Below are 16,960 nucleotides of genomic sequence, written 5' to 3' on the forward strand. Positions count from 1 at the left end.
AGGACTTCATGGCTCCTAACCACAGCTCAAAACTAGAGGTGCTTTGGATAACTCATCAGCCCAGGAAAAGGTGAATACAGTGACAATAGCTCTGTGGTGTTCTGATTGCAGTTCATGCTTCTCAGAGAATAAAGGTGTCATTTTGAAGGATTTGGCAACGAGAGGAGCTATGTGGTCTGGTAGACAGGAGGCTGGTCCATCCATGTGCCGCATTTACTGAGTGTTCACCATGTGCCAGGTCGGGCCAAGGGCTTTGTATTCATTAGGCCATCAAACCCTCATAAGAACTCAAGGGAGGTGCAGTTGTCATTTTTACAGATGAGAACCTTGAAGTACAAATACATTTACTTGTTCAGGGTGCCGAGCTGGGGCAGTGCCCGGTTGAGAACCCCGCTGCCTGTTCTTCATCACCAAATTCCCTTCATTCAGTGAAACCCACTCTTACTGCTCACAGTGCTGCCTTGCGTGAGTCACTACGACAGCTCCTTTTTACATTCCAGGACTTATGGGAAGAGAGAGGGACTGTATGTGGGGAGTGTCCATTGGAAAGGCCCTTTTGGACATGGGTGTGCTGGACTCTAGAACCTGCTTCTTCTCATCAGTCCCAGGCAATGCTTCTACCCCTCCTTCTGAGACGCCCTTCAGGAATTGAGTTGCCCTTCGGGAATCGGGGTGTCGGCATAATCACTCCCTTCCTACTCTCTGCTTAGGAAATTGCTCAACATGTTTGGGATCCAACGTTTCCTTTCACCATTGCCTCCCCCACTGTTCTCTAAATGCAACTTTGTACCTGTCCCTGGCAGGCACAGAGCATGCACGAGGCACACAACTGTGACCTAAGAAGAAATGACAAGGAATCACGTGTTGCCCTTGCAGAAAGCTTTGCAATCAAAGTTGCCCACAGGGCAAATCACCTGTTGCCCTTGCAGATAGCATTGCATCAACAGTGGAAAGGAAGGCAATAAACTAGAGGAGACCGAAGATGAGGTTTCCGGGTGCCAGCCCTGGAGCATCTCAGATCCTCCCCTGCTTCAGAGAATGACTTTGCAGGAAGCCTTCCCTGGGGCCCAGGGCTGGTGTGTCTGTGGCAACAGAGGGGGTCTAATAGGTGTTTGGGGTCCCCAAGGTGAATGTGCTGAAGCAGCTTTTCAGGAAGAGCTGATAAATGCCTTCTCCTGCCCTCTGTTTCCCCCACCACACTCCAATCCTAGTTTTTTGGGAGAAAGATCATAGGGTTAGAAATCAAGGGAGGATAGTCTACAGTGTTCACCCCTTTATTAGCTGTGCAACTGTAGAAGTCGCTTGACCTCCCTAAACATTCATTTTCTCATCTATAAAATAAGAATTTTAATAATATATGGACTGACTACCTCTTAGAGTTCTGTAGATCAAAAAAGATTGTAAAACGAAAGTTCTTTGTGAACCAAAGCGCTCTGCTTGTTTAAGGAATTATCTTCATATACATACTTCATCTTCAGTGGGGGTGGGGGGTGAGGGGTTGCCTTTATAGCCTCTTTTGATATGTTTCAGGAAATTCCTGGCAGTCCTGATACTCGGGTGTAGTTTGCTTGTCTCTGCATTTTAAAATATGCTTGGGAGATTCTCCTTATAAATTTACTGTCTCTCTGTGGCTTCCATTTTTTTTTTTTCAGCATCAGTAAAATGAATGTATAATGTGCCTTAGGGCCAGTAAGTGAAAACCACATCCCTTTATCTCTTTCTTCTGAGAAGGAGGTCAGATTACAGGTTCTGTGAGAAAGGAACATCTTGGTTCCTTTTCTTGCTGAGGTCTGAGACCGCTAAATCATTCCCAGAGGTGCTTGTTGGTGCTAAAGGAGGGGTCATTCCCGTGGGCTGATGGAAGGGCAGGCAGGGTTGCTGCAGGTCAGCAATTTGTGAACAGAAACAACAGATTTGTTGCTTACTAAAACAAAGGGAGAGGGGCCATGGAAGAAAAGCTACTGGATTTGCCAGAGAGGGCAGGAGAACTTGTAGTGAGCTGGAGAGAGGACCAGGAGGACCCGGATGGAATCATTCCAGAAAGGAATTTTGGTGGTAGTTCAGTCATTTAGTCTGGGACCCCAAGATCATTAAGTGATTGAGAAGCAAGTTTAGTTCCTTGGATCATCCTTTTACTACTCCCTATTTCCATTAATGAGGACTTCCCTCTTGCTGAATTTTCTTCTTTCAGACTCATGTTTTCAATGATGTAAAATTAATTATTTTTTTTGCAGTAACCAATGAAGATGAGAGGCAAGTAGAGGGGAGGAAACATTTTTTTTCTCCTGCTCAGGTTCAGTACCTGGGCAAATTAAACTGACAGAAGTCAGATTAGTAGGATTTAATGTTTATTTCATATGCATAACAGAAGTGTCTCAGAAAAGAAATGAAAAATTCAGATTTGTTTGGCCCTTTAACAAAGGGCGATCATTTGGGGAGAAGAAGCTAGACAAAGGAAAAGGTGTTTAGGATTCTAAGGGTGATAAACTGGGGGAAAATAAAAATGGAAGAAACTAAAACACAATTTCGTAAGTTATGCTGGGCCGACTCAGGGTGGTCTCCAGTCAGATGAAATGTCTCCATGAATAAGGGTCACTCTTCCATTCCTAGCACAGGAAAGGGAAACCTATATGAATGGAAATTTATGCTACCTTTATGCCCTGCTTTTTATTTATTTATTTATTTTTTGGTCCCCTCCATAGGATACGCACCTTGTTTCAATTCAAGCCTCTGCAACTTATGTGGACTGCAAAGAAGAGCACAGGGAAAATGCATGCTGTGCCTCACCAGCTTCAGGGTCTGTATGTGGAAAGGTGGTGAACAGGAAAAGCTAACCCAGCCAGCAAATGCAAGCCTCACCAGCTGTTTGAAATCTGCCCTTGTCCCCAGAAACCTGAGGTTCACTGTCCCTCCTTAGACCAGGCTAGAGACCCAGTCTCACCCTGAAGGCAATCTAAAGACCTAGAGAAAAAAAATGACAAAATCTTTTAAAATAATGAGGGGATTTAGAGAGTTCTAACTTAACATCCCCCCAACTTTCCTCCCCCTGGGACACCATGTTTCCTAGGCAGGACCTCCATAAAAGGCCAAGCAGGCTGGATACCAACTGTGCTACTGTTACAGAGGCCTTTTTTCCACTGAGGGTGATAAGTGTCTTGAGTCAGGGGAATCTTTCCCTAGTGAACATAGGAGTACCATATGAATTAGCAAGTATGTTGCTCTGGAAAGTACAGGGAGAAGAGATAATGACTCCTTCCAGTGATACAAAGGAGGGAGTATACCCACACCATTCTTCTGGGCAGATTAAAATCATTCAGTCTGTGGTTTCACAACATTCGTGGAACATTGGCTATGTAAGTACAGCTTATCACTATTTCACAGATGGGAAAATGAGACACAAAGAGCTCCAACAGTTTTCTAAAGGAGTCACAGCAAGTAGGTAGCAATCCAGAATTTGAGCCCAGGTAGTCCTGGTTCCAATGTCCACCATCTTAATCAACTTATAATCCAAGACTGTACTTCATTTCAGTAAGGACATTATTAATCTGCAGAAATCTCTGGTAGAATAGGTTGAGGGAAAGCTGACTCCTGCCTAATTCTGAGTTGTTCAGCGAAGAGAGTAAAATGAGGTACCTCATAGCTGAACCCAGGCCCCAGTGCCTCACTTTTAACCCCAGGTGTGGATTTAGGTGGCTTGTCTTTTGTAGATAAGGCCAGAGTATCAGGGAATATAGACTGAATTTACTTATTAATGATGAACATAATAATGTTGTATTTGAATGATTATTTACAAAGTGCTTTCACATTTATTTCCTTGCTTAAACTTCATTACAGCTTAAGTAAGGAGAGCATTATCATCACTTTTTGTTTCTTTTTAATTTTTGTGCATTGCCGGGGATGGAACAAACCCAGGGCTTTGCACGTGCTGGGGACGCATCCTACCACTGAGCTGTAGTACCAGCCCAGAAAGCATTATCATGTTTTGCAAATAGGAAATTGAAGTTCTAAGAATTTCCAGAGGGAGAAAAGAGGAGATGACTCTTAACGCTGGTAGCCTGGTTCTTAATTCTAAACATTCTTTTTGCTACATTCTATATGGATAGCTATACAGAATGTGGGCATGGGTATCTAGTATTTTTATTCTATTTTGGTTGAAAATCATTTATCTTGAAATGCACTTTGCTGAATGCAGTGTGGATTTCTGTTATGTTTTGTTGTGATTTCTGGAGTAAAATTGGTCCAGTCTCTGGGGATTTATTGGTGACACAGGCCTCTCTGGGAAATGAATTTTCCTACTCTGTTTATTTTATGTGCTTATATGATCAGTTCCCTAAACCCTAAGACTCACTGTTGTCTGCCTCTGCTGGGACCTCTGTGAAATTTCCCCATTGAAGAATTTCAAGTTGGTTACCACCCTTTGCTTTTGGTTTTGCAGTCTTATACACCCTCTCAATGGCACACACAAAAAGAAATCCTCACAGAGGAAGCTCCGGGCCTGCTGGCGGCTAACTTCTCCAGCTCAGGGGTGCTTGAGTGACTAAGCCCCTCAAGGTGTTTTTAAAGTGTAGTCTTTGAATAGGAACTTGAAATTTCCTGTAGACTTCCAGATTTCCTGTATTGGTTTTGCTCACTCTCTCCCATTTTCTACAGTCATGTTCATTGCGGGCTAGAAGACTCAACATCAGAAAGCCTGAGTCTTCTTAGGAAGGACCAAGCAAACTGTACTTTCCCCCCCTCCCCGTTAGTATCATCTTGGTCATTAACTGATCTCTCTTCTCATTCCTCGCTATTTTGTGGAATGCTCCCATCTGCTTTTTCCTCACAACTATTGACATATCATTGAAAAAATAATCTGGGGGTCCTGAAGTCCTCTCCCAACTTAATTTCTTCTCAGAAGTTTAATTGGGGTGGGGCTCATTTCTAGTTCAGTGCGAGGCACCCAAGGGAACTCCCAGAGGACTTAGGAAATGCTGTTAGTAACTCAAAAAATTATACTAATTTAGTGTTACTCAAGTGTTTCTAGTTTGAAGTAATATAATTTATCTAGTCATCATAAAAGACACACGATGCCTCTTCGTGACCTGGGTTAAGATACTTGTACTACCTCCCTCTGGTTTCCTTACTTGCAAAAGACGAGGCCAGGCATGTTGAACTGATTACCTTACCTGATGAGGAGGGTGATTGAGTTCTTATTTATAACATATCCTGAAGATCAAAGCTGCATATGGATAGCATGATCAGTAACACTCTATAGTGCTTGCTGTAAACTGCAGAGTTAATGGCCGTGAAATGCTGTGTGACTCATCTTGTGCCTTGTGTTCAGTGGAGTCATTCTCAAAAGCAGCATAAAATACAACATGGGTCCAACATTTTGACCACACAGCAAATTGGAAAGGCTCCAGAGGAAAAACATCTTCTTTGGTAGTGGATATGGTTTCAATAGACAGAAAATAAGCAAGAGGGCTACATGCTGGGGAGATGGAAGACGTCCTCAGTGCTTCTGAGACTACTTGATCCATTGTCATTTTTCCTGGAAAGGTCCCCATGACACCACTTACGCAGATCCCGAGAGGTGGTCATCTATCCACACAGGCATGCGGGAATCTTTCAGCAAACAGGGGTGGGAAATCTTTGGAGGGAAAAAAAAGTACCAGTGGCCCAGAAAAGAATAGTCTTAGTAATGGAATATACCAAGGGGAAGGGCTGATGGCTTTGGGCAAAACTTTCTGAAAACTTTCTTGTTCAATTGGATAATGATGGGAAATCCTTGCACTCTGCCAAGTGCCTCATGGAACAGTGTTTATTGTGCTTGTGCATTTCAGCCAATGCCCTTCTTCCAAAAATAGCTTTAAAACCTAAGACACATTTATATGGTCAGGGAAAATAAACAAAAGGAAAGATTCTGCAGTAGTCCTGGGACCCATTGCTAAAGGAACCAAAATCCACCAGCATAAGAGGCAGCTGGTTGCGAGCTCTGAAGGCCCAGCAGAGCTGGAGCCGTGCAGTTGCTGTTGGACTATGAACAGCCACCTGCCTCCCAGGCCTCTTCGTTGCTCTCAGCAAACAAAGGGGTACACAGCGGGGACACGCATGTACGTCTGCTTTTGGCAGGAGTCCCATTCCTTTCTCATCCTTTAGAGTAGGAGTGAGGAATGTTCTACTGAGGGTCTCTGAAACACACACACACATACATGAGTAAGTGAAGGGAGACATGAAGAAAATTATTAGAGAATTGTTAAGATTCAAGAAATTTTGAGGGGAGAACAATAAATGCCACTTATACTTTGTTAAAAAAAGTCTCATTTATTGATTTTATGGATTTATTTAAAAATTGAATTTTAAGAACAAGCAAACTTTTAAAGAGTCACACATTTCTTGTTCAAATAATAAATCAAAACCATAAGTCCCTGAACATTCATGCATTGACTATAAATTTAAACACATCTAAACCAGTAAACTAAAATCACAAATGTATAATAGACTCTTTTAGGAATGTTCTGTAAGAGGCTGATTCATCGCCACCAAAAGATACCAAGTCCTAATCCCTAGAATCTGTAAATGTTATTTCACAAGGAAAAAGGGTCTTGGTTGATACCATTAAGGATCTTGGCATGTGGAGATTATCCTGGATTACCTGGGTGGGCCTGAAATACAATCAAAAATGTCTTTGGAAGAGGAAAACAGGGAGACTAGACAAACACACAAAAGGAGGAGGCCTTGAGACTATGAAGCAGAGACTGGAGGATGTGCCCACAAGCCAAGGATTGCCACAGCCTCTAGAAGCAGGAAGATGGAAGGCTCTCTCCTAGAGCCTTTGGAGGCAGCACGACCTTGATTTTGGACTTCTGCCCTCCTCCTGAACTGTGATAGAATAAATTCTACTGCTTTAAGCCACCAAGCTTGTGGTAATGTGTTACAGCAGGAAACTAACATGCTTACTAATACCTTAAGGAGCACACAGCATAAAATGTTGCTATGGTTACTATTTAAACACTTTCACATCATTCTTGGTTTAAAAAGTGTGATGAATTTGACTTTGTTTTGTAATCTTATTTTTTTATTTTCCTAGGTTTTCATATATCGCCTTCCTAGTATTTTAGTAATTTACTATAAAAGTATAAGAGATCCACAGTATAAAAGATCCACAGGTCAGGCTCTGAGGTTGCAGACACTGAGTTTGTTGACTAGTTATCTCTGCTGGGCCCTGGAAGCTGGTTGCACAGGTCAGCATGATTCAAATCTGAGCAACTATTTGTTGACTTCTATTTGTTTTTCAACCTGATATCTGGTAAGTTCATTCGGCCTCTTTCTATACCACAGTGACACAGACTGTGTTTTCTTTTTCTGTACCTTTATTTTATGTATGTATGTATGTATGTGGTGCTGAGGATCAACTCCAGTGCTTCACATGTGCTAGGCAAGTGCTCTACCACAGAACTACAACCCCAGCCTGGTGGAATTGTTTTTGAATTGATTATGTCACTTTTCTCAGCATATGAGACAAACTGCAGGCAACAGTTGTACCTGCCACTCATGCCCCTCCAGGATTCCCTGAAAACATCAACATGAAAGTGTTCCCAAAATGCTCTCTCCCAATAAAGCAGACTTCTAAGTACCTCTTATTGGCCAAAGATATATTACATGTCCTTCAAAGGATGCTTCAAGGTGCTGAGAGCTTTTTAACCTCTGCTAGCATGAGGCAGGCCAGGGAGAAGGGTTGGGAAAGGTGCTGGACCAGCCTGGTTCCTGCTGCCACACGGCTTCTCTGTGAGTCTGCCTGATGTTTCTTAGACTTCCAGCTTCTGCTTTATCATTTATACAGCAAAAAATACCCACCTTATCTCTAGAGAACATCCCAGTTGTGAGGCCTGTTTCTCAAATTGGATCCACGGCCTTCTCGGTTTGGACTTACCACAGATATAGTTAAAATATTGACTCCCAAGCTTGAAACCTGCCACACCAGACACGTCCTGAAGATCAAGGATACTAAAGAGCAAAGATCCTTTGGCTCTAGTCATGAAAATATCAGGGCAGAGTTTAGGAATCTCCTATAAGTCTTAAATATGCTGACCTTTGAAAGTCTGTGGAGTGGTCTGCTGTGTCGCAGTGCCACGTTTCCACTGATGGGTCTGTTTGGGTCTGATGTATGGGACATTCTCAGTCCATTAAGCTGAGAGTGCTGTTGGAAGACAGTGGATGTGGGGTCCATGGTGGGGACTTTTGAGAGTAGATTCTCTAAGCACTACAAGCAGGGTAAGGCAGGAAGGGCAGACACATTCATGAGCCAGTCTGCTATAGTGCTTACAGTTCCCAGCAGGTAAGTCCTCACTTCCCAGCTACACTCTGAGGTCTCCCTCAGTAGGTTTCTACTTACACCTGCTCAGGGGTTGCCTTGACCCAAGGCCCCACACTCCCTTCCTCTGGCTGGGCTCAGCCAGCCTGGGAAAAGGCCTCTCTTCACCTCCTTCCCAGTCAGTCCCTGCTCATTCCAGGCCCCACTCACCTCGCTCACCTTTGAAATGCTCTGGAAACTTTTGTTGGTGCATCTCAATGTGTCACCTGGAAGGAGTTCAAAATTCATAGCTGGAATTCAGACACGAAGCAATAAAACCTTTTTAACATGTTCTCTGGTTGAACTCAGTTGAATTCCATTTGCAGACTCCATTTTTACTGACAGCCTAAAGACCTTAACTTTTCTATGTTATGGTAACTTCTTACTTCGGCTTTAAAACTGAGACTTTTCCAATAAGGATTCTATAAAATTCAGTCCTCCTTCCTCCTCCTCCTCAGGAATGATCTCCTGACCCAGGAGGCCTAGGGGTATCCTCATATAGTTCTCTGCCTTTGATGACCACAGTATGTCATGCTTTGGTCTTTGGGAATTGTGACTGGCACCCTTGAAGTATCACTGACCCCTCCTGTGCTGTCTATGAACCAGGAAGCTGGCCCTCACCAGACACACAAATCTGCTGGCACCTTAATCATGGACTTTCTAACCTCCAAAATTGCAAGAAATAAATGCCACCTATTTTATGGCATTTTCTTACAGGAGCCTGAGATGACACTGGCTGTCCTCTTGGGGTTTGATTTGGAAAGTACTATTCACAGTTTCCTAAACACATTTGAGTGTCTTTATCATATTCCATTTAAGGTTTCCCCGCAGAAAGGAACAGATTTCTACCAGTTATCTTGTTAGCACTTCTATCTTATTCTCTCTTACGAAAATTACCAGAATCAAAATAGAATCCCTGTGTCAATCCCCAAGAAAAATATACAATAAAATAAACTTGAGGTATTATAAAGGAAGGAATCTCATGCACCTAAGCCTGATAACAAGAACTATCACAAAAATCTTTGCCAGGACAACAGCCTTGCCCAAAGTCCACTGTAACCTTACACAAAGAATAATACATCTGCAGGAATGTCTGTCCAGTAACTGTGTGTTCAAGTTTAGACTTGGGCCAAACTTGTCATTAATCCTTGAGTATTCTTGTTACAAATACTTGTGACCAATGATTATTGCTTATCCCATTCTTTTAAATATGCTCTTGGTTTCCATGGCATATACATTCTGCATTCAATATTCCCTGCTTATTTCCAAATGGATATCATTATTCTTTAGAGAGTCTCTTTCCCTGTTTGTTATTCAAGTGTTGACACTCTAAATCTCTTCTTGTTGCTCAGGGGCAAATCTCCCTTTCCTCTTCAGGTAGAAAGATTCATGCATTAAGTAGTATTCTCTATTCTGTATAGGTTGGTGACAACTCAGTGTTCGATCATCCAAACTTAGTTCTTTTTTTTGGGGGGGGGAAGGGTTACTGGGGATCGAACCCAGGGCCTTGTGCTTACAAGGCAAGCACTCTATCAACTGACCTATCTCCCCAGCCCCCCAAACTTAGTTCTTGATGATTAAAGCTCAGCTTTTAGAATTCCCTGGAACTGATTCAGTTCACTGAGCAAAATCAACTGAAAGTTCTTTGACTTTCAAATTATAGCTCCTACTCTGCATTCTAGAAATCCAGTCACAATTTTAATAGACTTTGTTTTAGGCTGGCCTGCCCTCCTCATATAAAAGTATCTTTGGCGCTTGAAAAATCTGGGATTGGGTAGGACATGAACAACCAAGAACATAGAGCAACCCTTTCCTCAAGCCTCCCAACTCAGTCTTTGCTTTGTGTTTCATTGTGTTGTTGGCCATGAGTTCACTGTTAATGGATTGAAAATATACATGAAATAATGTGTCTTTAAAGAGAAACATGACAGAAGGTTGTGAATTGAGTGGGTGATAGAAATGTCTTGACCAGAGGCTCACAGGAACTTAACCCTGTATATTCCCTAAGAGCCTTCATAGAACTTGAACCATTACAAGTAATTAGAGCCATTGGAAAATAGGTACAGTCATTGTGAGAACTCATTTCTAAATTGTCAGCTTGTTTGTTATCACTGTTAATTTTCCATAATGTCGGCCTTATGATGGGCACAACTTGATAAATGAGGCAGAGAACTACATCAAGACCTCCACACAACAGTGTCTAAACCCAAGGCCCACCTCTGGGCAAGTAACAATCCCTTTGAGCCTCAGTTTTATTATCACTAGAGTAAAAACCTTATAAATTTGTTGTGATAATTAAAGTGCAATAATGTAGGAGACTGACAGTAGACACTTAGTGAATGGTACGTATCACTGCAACTGGCACACGGCAAATCTTAGAGTTCCCAAGATAAGTTAGAGACAGGTAAACTCGGTCCCTGCCTGATGTCACTTCTACTGAAGTTTTGTTACATAGTATCACAGTTAGATTTATCACCTAATATCACATCTCTGAGATCTTGGGAATGGGTTAGCCATAGTGGAACACAGGAGTTCAGCCAAAATCAGTTTATCTAAATCAGTATCAGGCCAGCTTAAATGCCATTAGGATATCAAGAAAAATACAACTGCAAGGTCAACCTCTCCTTCTTTTTTTTCTTCCAGAAGAAAGAATTTTTAACTACATCCATCAAAAGATCTGAGACCATGAAGCATAATTTTATGTAGAATCCATGACTGTACAGCAAGAGTTTTGTTGATATGGAAACTGTGTTTCTGATTCTGCAACTGAATCATTACTTGCTTCTATCAGGTTTCTATGACCACAGAGAACTTATGGCTTTTACTGAAACTACTCTTATGTGTTGATAAAGATATCTTAAAAATCACTTAAATAAAGGTTTCAAAAAGATCTAATTTCATGAAAAACAATGAATACCATCTTTTAATAGGGTTAAGCTTTTTTTAAATTTGGTAAAACTGAATTGAATTTTTGCATAATGTAAGCTTACATTGTACTTGATGAAAATATTGTCTGTCAGATGTGGTCATGATCTACAGTCCCCATGCCCAACTGTACACTTGGCTCCTCTACTTTAACGCCTGTCTTTCTTAGCATCATCCATCTCACACCCTCCGTCCCCTCCCTCACCCACAGATCCATCTTAGCAAAATGGCATTGCCTTACTGGTCTGCCACAGGTCAGGTCTAATATCTGGGAGTGAGCCCAATCTCTTTCTTCCCTTCAGAACCAATTCCTGGGGAAGTCTTGTCATCTGCACCTTCAAAGTAGATTCTCATTCCAACCACAAGGCACCTCCTGGGCTGCTGCAAAGCCAACAAGCAACCACTGGTTTTCATGGGAACTGCTCCCAGCCTCCTCTTTGGCTGCTGACTCTGTGCTTCCTCCAGACAGATAAGCCCTGCTTTCTCTGTACAGCACCAGAATGTTCCTCTTGAAGACTACAGTCAATCATATCCCTCCATACTTCACACCCTTTTATGGTTTCCCATAAATAAATAGTCTCTAAACTCAATTAGGGCCCTCTAGAGCTTGCTGGAGCTGGTCCCACCAGCACCTGAGACCTAATCGTGTGTCCTTTCTGTCACTTTTAGCACTCCCCTCATCGGACTTCTCTTGTCTCTGAAAAATTCTGGAATGGTCTGCTCGTGCGGGCTTTCTTCACTGCCATTGCCTCTGACTGAAATGCTCCTCTAGAGATCTGAACCTGAGCTGGCTTCCTTCCTTGTCATTCAGCCTTCAGAAAATGTCACATCCTCAGAAAGACCTTCTCTAGCTGCTTAGCTAAGGAGGTAGCCTTGCCCCAAGACCCCTGCCCCATGTCCACGTCCTAGAAACGTCACTCTCAGACTTTTTCCTCCCGCTCCACCCTCTTCCTCCTCCTCTTTCCCACTTCCCTGCTTCTCTGCTGGCTCTTTCCTCCAGCACAGCACACACCTCATGAAGACAAAGGTTTGCTCCTTCCCCTCTCCAATTCCAGCACTTACAATCTTGCCTGGATAATTGTAGGTGCTCAGTTAATGAATATCACTTATTGAGCGCCTTCTGTGTGCTAGGCATTCGGTATCCATCTCTATTTCTCACAGCAGACTTTCAGATATGCTGATTTAAAATTCATGCTTTTTTCCCTGTTCTTTAACCTTTCTTCACTTTTCTTAATTTTTCAGGCTCCACATTTGTGACGGAGCACTCTTTTGTCTGTCTTTCATATTTGGCTTCTGCGAAATGATTACCTTGATAAAACAATTGCTGTCTAGTGTCTTTTTGCTGGGAATGATATTAATAAATTTACTAATCTTTGAGATTATTTTTCTTCATAATTTTAAGACAATTTTAATCAAATATAATGAAATTGATGGCAATTAGTACTACTGAAATGTGCTTCTTCTGAAATACTAGTAGATATAAATAATAGTATTTAGTAGTTTTAACTTCCTCTATCAATTTCTTTGTGATTAACTCTATCATAATAATTATGTCAACTGGTGTTTCATTTTCTATTTCAGTTTACATATTGGTCTATATATAGGTCAACATCTGTACCTCAGATCCTTTTGATCCTTTTGGGTATGGGCAGGTGGAGAGTTGAAAATATAAGACATAAATGAATAAATATATTTGGAATTGTTCTGACCATTGAGCTTTGTCATTCTGAACATCTTAAAGATAAGTAGTGAGAGCTGTGAATTAGAAGATAGAGTTGATTGGTTGAGGGCAAGTACTCCTGACCAGGGCCTCTTATACTAGCTGTATTCTTGTATCTCTATTTGGTGGGGAAAATCTGAACCCTACTGAGAATTACCCCAGAGCAGTGGGGTATACTGTAGACTCCCACCAACAGACTTCCTTCCTCCCTGACTTTGCCCACAGACTCTCCTGCATCTTCTCAACCTACACATCCCTGTTGAAAGCCTGTGGGTGACACCCAGGAGCCCAGGCTTCCCAGCTGTTTGATGGTATCTAAATGGGCTGTCGTGTCTCTCAGAGGAGAAGGCAACCAGAGAATACAGAAGAGAAGGTCTAGGGAAGACCCAAGACTTAGTAATCATAATGTGAAATAAGACTATGAGGTCCTGCCATGAGTTCCCCAAATCACCCTAGTTCCAATTCATCAAAAGTGACCACCCCGTTCCTCCTTTCTTCTTCCTTCTGTAGCCTCAGCTTCTGGGCACAGGCTCACCCCTCCTTTACCTGGACTCCCTGAGGATGCTGTGCACCGCCTGTGCCCAATCCTAACCCACTCACCCATCAACCTGTAATTCACGCATGTCCCCTCCCCTGGACTTTGAGAACATCAAAAAGTGTCCTATCTTCTCTTATCTACTACTAGTGATGTATTCATCAACACCTACCTCCCAACCACCAAAGGTGACCGCTGATGCGACTGTAGTGCCCATAGCCCACACAATTTAATTTCACACACAAGGTACTTGCATAGGATATCACGTAAAACAATCACACACAAAAGTGTGGGCAGTTCTCTGCTTCACAGTTCCAAAGAAATCTTAATCACTTAAAATTTTCCTACACTAAGAGAAAGTTTTACCACTCAAAACTGTTTCAGACAATGAAATTATGCTTAAAGAGGTTTTTTTATTTCCCCCACAGGGAAAATAAAATAATAAAAATTTTTAAAAATAACAAAAATATTTAACTATTTCTATTTATATCTATTATAAAAGTAAAGGTTAATATGTATATCTACTATGTAAAAAATCGTACATGCATGAAAAATTTAGTTTCTTTGGGTTTTTTCAGTACTGGGAATTTAATCCAGGGCTTCACACATGCTAGGCAAGTGCTCTACCTCTGGGCTCTACTCTCAGTCCTTTTTACTTTATTTTGAGATAGTGTCTCACTAAGTTTCTGAGACTTGGCCTTGAATGTGTGATTCTCCTGTCTCAGCCTCCTAAGTATCTGGGATTACAGGTATGTGTCACTACACCTGGTGAATGATTGTAATCTCTATGTGGTAATTTCAGTTTTACAATTTTTACTTAGTTCCAAAAGGAGAGAAGTAAATTAACTTGCTCAGAGTCTAATCAGAATACGGTAAGAGTTACCATAATTTAGCTTTCAAGATTTCTAGACATCTCAGATGACAGGATTTTAAAAATTAAATTATATGAAAGTATTATGAGAGTAAGCAAACATTTATAAACAAAAATCTTGACTATTCTTACAGTTTAATAGTGTCATTAACTAGGTGTGGTGACACATGCTATGATCCCAGCTACATGGGATCCTGAGACAAGAGAATACCAACTTCAAAGTCAACCTAGACACTTAGTGAAATCCTGTCTCAAAATGAAATGCAAGGGGCTGGTAATGTAGCTCAGTGGGAAAATGCTTGTCTGGCATGTGTGAGACCTTTGGTTTTCTCCCTAGTACTCACCCTCAAAACTGTCATTAATATCATGTAGTGGAGAAAATGAATTTATTATGCCAAAGAAGTCTATATTTTCAGTGCAATTTCTTTATTACACTTTGGTGCAATTTCAGCAGGTTCAGAGAACACACTACTATATTAGTCTTCATTTTGTCATACACTTATACTCATTTCCTTATGATTGTGACTATAAATATTCTTTGGAGATGGGGATATAACTCATAGTTAGATCACTTGCTTATATATTTACAAGGCCCTAGATTCAATACACACACACACACACACACACAAACACACACACTTGTGTACACACATGAGGGGATCTAATGAAAGAAAGGAAAGAAAAGAGAAAAAGAAAATAAACTACTAATAAAAATTATTAATAAAAAATAATAAAATTATTAAATAATAATAAAATCATTCTAATTTTAATAAAATAAAATAAATTAATAATAATTATTTATTAGTTAATTATTATCAACTAATAATAAAATTATTCCTTGAAAATGTGATTTGTGATGACTGCATACTATTTGATCAACTGTTGTTTCATATTTTTATTGATAACTTCTCATGACACTTTGGTTGTTTCTTTTTCTATATATTAAAAAAATTAAGCTTTGGGTATAAACCGAGGAGTGGAATATCTGGGTCAAAAGGTGGGACTTGGACTCCATTCCAAGTTTTCTGAGGTATCTCCAAAGGATTAAAATTAGCATACTACAGTAACACAGCCACATCAATGTGTATAGCAGCTCAATTCATAATAGCTAGATTGTGGAACCAACTTAGAGGCCTTTCAATAGATGAATGGGTAACGAAATTGTGGTATATATACACAATGGAATATTATTCAGCCATAAAGAAGAATAAAATTATGGCATTTGCAGGTAAATGGATGGAGTTGTAGAATATCATGCTAAGTGAAATAAGTCAATCCCAAAAAAACCCAAAGGCTGAATGTTTTCCCTGATAAGTGAATGATACATAATGGGGCTCGAGGAGTGGGGAGTAAGAGAAGAATGGAAGAACTTTGGATTATGTAGAGGGAAATGAGAAGGAAGAGAGGGGGAATAAAGGATGGCGGCATGAAACAACATCATTACCCTACATACATGTATGATTACATGAATGGTGTGAATCTACTTCGTGTACACCATAGAAACAAAAAGTTGTACCCTGTTTGTGCACAATGAATCAAAATGCGGTGTGTAAAAATAAAAAAAAATTTTTTAAATTAAGCTTTATAATTTCTGAGCTTAAAGCTTATGTTACCTGGCCTGAAAGAGCAAGGATTGGTGCCAGGTGAAGACCAAGTTTGAATGCTAGTGTTGGACACTCAAGTCTTGTCACCACCGGTCGTGTGGATGGCCTAGAGAGGTTTTTGGCTTTTGATTTCCCATTCACCCTGCCCAGCTATGTCTTCCCTTCCTGGCCTGTACCTGGGTCACCTGACCACAGCTGGGCCAGGAAAGGAAGAAACAGCACAGCTGGGCTCCCAGCTCCAGGATAAGTTAGAGACAGATTCAACATGTCTCCTTGCCCCTTCCCCAACTCTTGGCCTCCTGTTCCCATTAGATAACTGACCTCCCACTTCCCTGTGTAGTTTTGATGGCTTGATTTCTTTTGGTTCAGTTTTCAAATTCCTCTCTGGGAAGCTACACAGACAACCCAGAACGGTTTCAGTATTACAGTCCACGCTGGGCTTCTGCATCAACCCCAGGAATGGACTCTGCCCCTGTAGCCAGGGCCTGCTCTCTGCTCCGTGCACCCGCTGGTCACGTGCCTGCCCCGTGGACCCGAGGATGGCTTCTCCACGGGTTCTCCTGACTGCGGTTAATTACTGCTGCCAAACTCACCAGTCTTAGGACTTTGTCTTTGAAGATGGTCCTGTGTCTGAAACACAGAGCTCTCATCTGATGCCTGACCCTGTACCTATTCTCTGTTCCTGTCTTTGGCCTGTCATGGTCAGGACAACGCCTACACAAGGAGCTTAGATCAGTGGCACATGAGTGTTTAATATATTTCTAACTTTATTATCAATGAGAAATTTCTCTCCAAGTACTCTTATCCCTGGTATGTTGAAGCTGATGTTTGCCTTGGTTTCCCAACACAGGGACAGATGAAGAGGCAAGGAGGAGAGCCCATGGATTTTTTTCACTTCCCTAGTGGGATGTGTTAATTGGTTTCACTATATCGACTGTTTTACTACCTCTATGGATCCCATAACATCATGTTA

The sequence above is a fragment of the Sciurus carolinensis genome, chromosome 7 (assembly GCF_902686445.1).
Source record: "Sciurus carolinensis chromosome 7, mSciCar1.2, whole genome shotgun sequence".
NCBI classification, from domain to species: Eukaryota; Metazoa; Chordata; class Mammalia; order Rodentia; family Sciuridae; genus Sciurus; species Sciurus carolinensis.